Below are 8,177 nucleotides of genomic sequence, written 5' to 3' on the forward strand. Positions count from 1 at the left end.
AGTATGTTTTCACATTTAGGTTCAATTTAGGGATCAAACACAAAAGTATGCTATTTTAATGAATAAGTGTGAGTTTATATGATGAAATCCATCCAATTCAAGCTAAAATATATCATCAAATATGGACTCATCATTAGCACACTAACGTCTTCGAAAAATTTTCAAGTTGGAGCTGAAAAAATTGCTAGTGTGCGTACACATGGGGCATTGTACGTACGCACAAGGGGAAAATCTGCCAGTGTGTGCACGCATGAGGCATTGTGCGTACACACAACAAGCAAAACATTAATGGCACCGTTGGTGCACTAACACCAGTGGCAACGCTCTGGTAGCTTTCAAAGGCAACGTTAGTGCCACTCTTAGTGCACTAACAGTGGTGACTAACGCCAGTACCGACGATCATTTCAATGGCACCCATGCAAGTTTGAGAACGTTAGAAAGCTAACGCCTGGGCTAAATTCAGAGAAAGCCACTCCTAACTGCTTCAACTAAGGCCAAAGCCCACATCCAAGTACTTGAAGATTATTTTGAGAAGTGTATATATAGGATAGCTTTTGAGGTTAGAAAGAAGGCTGGGAAGCAGAGACCCCAATTGGGAAACCACTGAGTCATTCTCTTTGTACTTAGTTACTTTCATATACTTTTCTTTTCTTTAGATTTTATGAGCAATAATGAACTAAACCCTACATCATTAGGGGGAAGAGCTCTATTGTAATTCTAATGAATGAATGAAATTCTTCTTCTTCTCAATCCGCTTGTTATAGCTAACAGATAACTTCCGTGCTTATTTGATTTACTCATTCCGGAAGGGGGTTTAGATCCATTGATTTTCTATGTGAGCCTCAAAAGGGGAATCATATAAATTAGTTTGGAGCTCTATCTCTCACAATTCTCTTTATCAATCCATTCGGGATGAATTGAGATCTTGAGAACTTGTGTGGCTAATGGATAAGAGAGATGCACTTAACCTCTTCTCATGACAATTTGATCAAGGAATTGACAAATTGATTGTGTTAAAAGAAATTTGGTTGCAAAGGAATTAGGACTCGATTAATTATAATCCACCATAGATCTACTTCATATGATTGAGAATGAAGTTGAGACTCATTGATTCATGACAGATTATGATATCTCCAATCCCTAATGAATCTTTCTCTTTGTTATTCTTCAATTTGATTGCCTTGAGTTTTATTTAATTACCTTGAATTTACTGCTTTCTTTAATTCCCAGCACCTAAAGTCCTTTTACATTTCATGCAATTTACTTTTCATTGCCATTTACATTCTGGCCTTTACTTTTATGTCATTTAAGTTTCAGCTCATTTAAGTTTCTTGCCATTTAAGTTTCAGTTATTTAGTTTCTTGCCCTTTAAGTTTCTGCCATTTACATTTTGCAATTTACTCTCAGCACTTTAATTTCCAGCAATTTACTTTTTGTTGATTCAATTTCACTCAAATCATCAACTGTTAGCTTGACTAGATACATCACCTCACTAAAATTGCATAATGCATCAATCCCTGTGGGATCAACCTCACTCTTGTGAGTTATTACTTGACGATTCGGTACACTTGGCGAAGGAGATTTGTGCTGTGAAAATTCCCGTGCATCACATACAAATACACGACACAACTAGTGCAAAAAATACACTTCAATGGTCACAACACAGTTAGGTATCCTCTGTGGGTTGATTGGGACAGCCTCTCCAAGTATGCCCAGTTTTCCTGCATAACCCATACTTCTAGGCGCCAGCCTCATCCATTTCGATATGAAAACTTGTGGAAATTGGTCTACTGGTTGCTTTCCTACGCATGGTGAGATTAGAATACAACCGTGTCCAATACCACTTTGGCCATAGCTTCTCGTCTGGTATCGGGGGGAGGGGGGACTCTACTTCATACACCTTAAACAAAGCCTCTTGTGTGTACACTGGATGAACATATGTCCCGCACTCGACACTTGCAGCAGCATAAGTAGTGTAATATCCTTACTAGCAGAATATCACACTTCTGGCTGTGCCACTCTAATAGTAAAAATGTTACGATGACTTCCATATATATTTAATAATAAGATATGAACCTTTAACTCTAAATCGCATTGCTGTTTTGTTTAGAAAACCAGAAATACTTTTTATTTTAATCAAGCATGCATGTATAACCAAAATCAAGCACAGTCCTCATATATATATATATATATCAAACTTTTTATACAATTAACTTATAAATAGTATAAGTATGCATATCATTACAACTCCTATCCCTCTTACAAAATATAATAATAAGGGGAGGGAAAACTATAATATATATAGAACCTAATCAGATGCGTAGAAGGAATTTCTTAAACTCTTCGTCCGTCCTGAAAAAGAAAATCTATAGGGGTTGGGAACATCGTCCTTGCTGGTTCTTAATAAAGGGTTTTAAGAATTGTCATAAGAGGATACGTATAAGAAACAATTGATTTCAATTACAGTGATTATCGATTGTCTTATAAATCTATTCCAATCATTAATAATTAATTACCCAAAAATTCATAGTTCACCTCTTTAGTTAAAAGAATTTCAAAACTCAATTTACAAGTCAGTAATTAGTTAGCTGATCTTTTATCTAAAAGATAAGATTAGTTTAGTTTGAATTTGAATTCTAGAATTAGGATATAAATCAGTGAACCTAGTTTACTAAGATAGACATTTAGCTCCTCTGTAATCTTTTTTCATTATTTTCTTTCCTTTTTCATGGGTAACTAATTCTTTGTCAATGGGTTAGGAGCTCTATTTATGTTTTCTTTGGGTAACTAATCTTCATTTGGATTAGTGGTATCAAAAGGTATGCTAATTCCTTTTGAATTATTTTTGAAAAAAAATTAATATTTGAATTATAGTTTGAAAACTCTTTCACACGACTCTTTGAATTCGGCTACGAATAGTGGTTCAATTAGTGTGTGACATATGCATGATTTTCAATCACTCTAATTTTAAATAAGTGACATATAATTCAGATTAGAATAACTTTTGAAAATTGTGTTTTTCTTCTAAAGATTTAACTAGACAGGACTATATTGAATATGTGACATGTATTTCAACTTAACGACTAATTTTAAATCTTATTAGAAAACTAAATCAATTTTTGTGTTTAATCTCTTGATTAATTGACCACTAATTAATACTTGAAAAACGAGGAACCAAGGAATTGGAAATCAGTTACCAAACATTTGTCATAAAAAATCTTTGCAAACTTCAAAATAAGTAAACAAGGTTTGATTTCTGCAAAAGTATAAATATCTCCGAAGTCCTTGACTCTCACCATCACTGTCTTATCTTAAATCAACATTCAAGCTCTCTGTTCGTAAGAATTCAAGCTTTCAAGATTCTCGAGCTCTTAGGAAGACACAATCTTGCCCCTTTCAAATATGGTTTTACTAATCTAATTAGGAATTTAATCTGAGATTTGCTTGCTCAATCCTTTAATCCTCGTGGGAACGATATCCACTCACTGTGGTATTACTTGAGCGATCCGGTGCACTTGCTGGTATTCGTGAGCTTCAACTTTTTCTCATCATTTTTCCTCGACATTATTATTATATTTTTGTAAAGACGGATATTAGTTTTAATTATATATGGATGTAATATTGGCATGTTACTTGTATAGGTTATTCTTGTAAGTGTAAATGAGTTGAGATGTAAAGGCTCCTACTATATATGATTGTATATAAAAGTCGTTGTAATATTCTCATTATCAGAGTGGCATAACCGGAAGCGTGACACTCTGGTGGTGAAGGTGTTACATGAAGCAAAAAGTTATATGCAAGTTGATGTAATTGATCTATTGGTACAAGAGGTTATTGAAGAGGAATCTCTCCTCAAATCTATAGAAGTTTCTGAAACCTCATTCTTGGAAGAAAACGAGGAGTTGGTTAAAGAAGGTAACTTGTTGTAGTTAAGGAAAACAATTGCCAACTTTTTCCACGAAGAGGGTGAACCACTCCATGACACTTGGGAGAGGTACAAGAAACTATTGAAAAGGAATTCATACCATGCCCTATCCAAGTGGCTCAAAGATGATAATTGATTCATCGGCTAGAGGTTCCTTATAAAAAAGAACATCGGATGAGGCATGGACAGTGATAAAAGATATGGCTAAAAATCTCAAGAGGAAAGCCAACAAAAAGTTGGATGGTGCATACTCATTGAAAAATGGCACTGAAAGATACTGTGAAGCATCCCAATCCCCAACCTAGAAGGTTCAACATCAAGCTAGTGACGATAAGAGAGCGCTTGTTGGGAGACAACCCAACCATGATTTATTTCTCTTATTTTACTTTTTCATTCCATATTTGCATTCTCTTTTTTCTTCTTCGTCTGTATGCATCCTTCATCCTTTTCCTACATTTTTATCTAATTTTTATATTTAAAAAAAAAACAAATTTGCATGCATGCACTATCACGTAACACTCAACATTTTATTCTTTCTTCATACTCTTCATCATTCTTTTGTATGACCAAACTCGAAGTTTGGTATTGTGACTAAGACCAAGGATAAAGATAGCAACAAGGATGAATAATGCATCTGGTAAGACATGTGGATGGTGGTTAGTTTTTCATTTTTTTTGTTTCCTCTCTTTTATTTTTATTTTCTTATATTTTTTCATTTGCATTATGTCTGTTTCTTTAGTTCACTTTGTCTTTCTTTAAGCTTACCACTTGTAATATCCTCCAAGCACTCTAAGAATCATGAAAAAGAGTTGTCTTTAATGGAGGAATTTGAATCAATAAAGAAGTCTTATTAAAAAAAGTGGTGGTCAGAAGAAAGAATGATCATATCCCATGGGCTTAGAGTATCAAAGTAATATTGAAAGAAAGGATGACAGAATGTTCATAAATAAAAGTTAAGAGATGTATTATGAGCTTTCAAATATCTAGCAATCCTTGAATCAAACACAGAGAGAGAGAGAGAGAGAGAGAGAGAGAGAGAGATCCAAACATCAAAGGATCAAAAGAATTAAAAAAGCAATAAGGCTCTGAGCACCCATGACTAGAACCTAGTTATGTGCTTGTTGTGTTCATTGTTTCAAAGAAAGACTTGGGATATTAAATCTGATGGGTGCTTCATCACCCTATAAATTGGATCAACTGGCTCGGGATTATCGATTGAAATCTCATTATAAAGAGTCGTCTTGAAACAAAACATATAGAAGCCCAAAAAGGCTATGGCCATCGATGTCTGGGAAAAGAAAAACCTAGTTATGTGCTTGTGGTATGACAGTGTCAAGGAGAGGCTTGGGTAATTAATTTCGAGGGGTGCTTTATCACATGGTAACTTGGGCCAACTGGCCAGAATTATCGATTGAAAACTCATAATCAAGAGATGCCTTGACACAAAGCACCTAGAGTTAACACTTTATATATCTCTCCTCATTAAAAACATAAAGTAAGTGACTTCAAGGATTGAACAAGTTTAAAGAGGAGGCTCATAATATTATCCGAATTTAAGTTTATGAAAATTCTGGATTCCAAGATTTCAAGGTCCTCTAAGACAAAAGAACACCGTTTGTGATCAATGAGATTATTGAAAAACTGGACTGTTGAATTGGACATGAGCATTCAAAGAGATTCCATTCTCCATTACTATGTTCAATTCTTTTCTTTTACTTGAGGACAAGTAAAGTTTTAAGTTTGGTGTTGTAATGTGTCTGCATCTTTAGTAGTTTTTCTTGCATTATTTTCATGTTTTAATAAAGTTAATTATAATTTCTTCCATCTAAACTAATTGATTTGAGATACTCCTTACTATTAATAAATTTTATAAGTGTTTCCAAGAAAATCCAAGTAAAAGAGAAGAAAATCCAAGTAGCAAAGGAAGCAGCACTCATAGGTAAGCAAAGGGAGCTACATGCAATGCAAAATACATGAAGTTTAAAGCCCTGAAGCTAGGTAGATGGGTTGGCATGCAATGCCACAACAGGGCATGTAATGCCTCCTGTTCACACCAAATTGGTGTGCAATGCCATTTGAGGCGTGCCATGCCATCTGTAACACCCTTGCTATCAAAATGTCACGCTTCTGGCTATGCTACTCTGATAGTTTGGATATTACGACAACTGTAACATATTTAATACTAAAATAGGAGCCTGTTAAGACTTAAAACCGTATAATCTTTCCAAAAGGGACTTTTAGTTGAAAACATAAATACGTACATACAGATCAGATACAATACTTACAAATCATATATATACATAATATTAATTTACAAACATAGCATATCACAATTCTTATCCCTCGTACAAAAGCTGTAAAGATAAAGACGTGGAAAACATAATATCTAAAACAATACAAAATATCGTGTAAACAGAAAACAAAATAAACTCTTCATTACTTCTTCGCCCATATCCTGAAAAGAAAAAACCTGTAGGGGAGTGAGAACATCGTCCTTCCTGGTTTTCACTATAGGGTTAGAGAATTGCTATAATAAGATACATAAAATAAAACCATTTCCAAAGTATAGTGATCGTTGCTCGTCCTATGTATCTTTTCGAAAACCAAGGGTTCACATTCAAAAATTCCAAATCATTTTCCTTTCTAGTAAAATCTTCAAAGTTTTCCTAGATAGTATGAATGACAGCATAGGTTCATTAAGTCTATGCTGAACCAGTTTGATTTTTCTTACTTTACCAAACCATAAACATAAAAGAAGTTACCTAAACTGTATGAAGGACCGTCCTATTCCAAGCATAGGTTCATTAAGTCTATGTTGAACCAGTTATATTTTTCATACAGAACTAGACCTCAAACACAAACCAATCACGGCCTTCTGGCCCATCCCACAATCAAACACGGCCCCCGGGCAAAACAACTCAATCATCAACCAATTCATCACAAACTAACCAATTAAAACACAATCATAATTAATGTAGTTCAAGTACAATCAAGAGCAATTACAACAAGTATAACAATTAGCAGTTAACATAAGTATTCACATAGGCAAACTAATTACAATATGCACATCCAAACAATGTCACATAGATGCATATGATGAATGTCTATCATACTAGCTGTGACATCACATTGTCAGTTCAACTGCCAACCCGACACATCCCCATGGGAATGTTGCCTTTCGGTCACGAATATAAATGGGAACCCCCAGGGATATCGTGCTCGGCACACTCTTGTGATTCTGAAAGGATGTGAGCGAGATACTAGTGAGTGGATATTTTATACCCTTTTTAGTATCATTTTCTTAGTGTTTTCAGTACATTTTATCAAGTTTTGTTATGTTTTAGTAGGTTTTAGTACAAAATTCTCATTTTGGATACTACTTTGAGCTTTTGTATTTTTCTTATGATATTAGATATTTTTGGGTGAAAATGGCAACTTTTGGCAAAGTCTAACTCAAAGGTACAAAAAGGATAGCAGATGTTGTCAAATCCTAACCTCTGTGCATCCCAACAAGCGTTTCTAGAGTTATAGAGGCCCAATTGATGCGCTTATAATGGCGTTGGAAAGTTAACTTTCAAAGCTTTACAGAAATGTATAATAGTCTATACGTTTCCTTAGAAATGATTGCCCAAACTGGGCGTTGAACGCCCAATTTATCCCCGTTTTAGGCATTCAACACCCCAAGAGGACCAAGGCCAGCGTTGAACGCCCAAGACTAGCGTTCAACACCACCAAGGGAGCATCAAGGTAGCGTGGACACCCCCTAGTGGGTGTTCAATGCCCACTCCTCCAAGTTGGATGCCAAGCTCAACCCAAACACTCACCAAGTGGGGCTAGAAGTGGATTTTTGCACCTTTAGCTTAGTCTAATTCATTTTTGTACTTTCTAATTATTAGTATTATTTTTTTAGGTCTAGTTATTAGTATAAATAGAAGAAAGATCACCCTTGTTAAGGGATTTTGATCTTTAGCTTCTCAGAACATGTATTTTCTTTAAATTATAAGCGGTAAACCTCTTAGGTTAAGGATAGGAGCTCTGTTCATTCCTATGGATTAATATCATTACTTTTCTTCTTTAATATATGTTTAATTCCATTCTATGATGTATTGTCGATCTTCATCTTTATGATTCCGGGGTGGAACAAAAGTATGACCCCTTATTCTACATGAGTTCTTTATGAGTCCTGACCCGGATAGTATTCAGCTACAGCTTGAGAGTACATCACAGGTTCCAATAAGCTACTTGGGCTAAT

This window comes from Arachis duranensis, chromosome 4 (assembly GCF_000817695.3).
Source record: "Arachis duranensis cultivar V14167 chromosome 4, aradu.V14167.gnm2.J7QH, whole genome shotgun sequence".
In the NCBI taxonomy this organism is placed as follows: Eukaryota; Viridiplantae; Streptophyta; class Magnoliopsida; order Fabales; family Fabaceae; genus Arachis; species Arachis duranensis.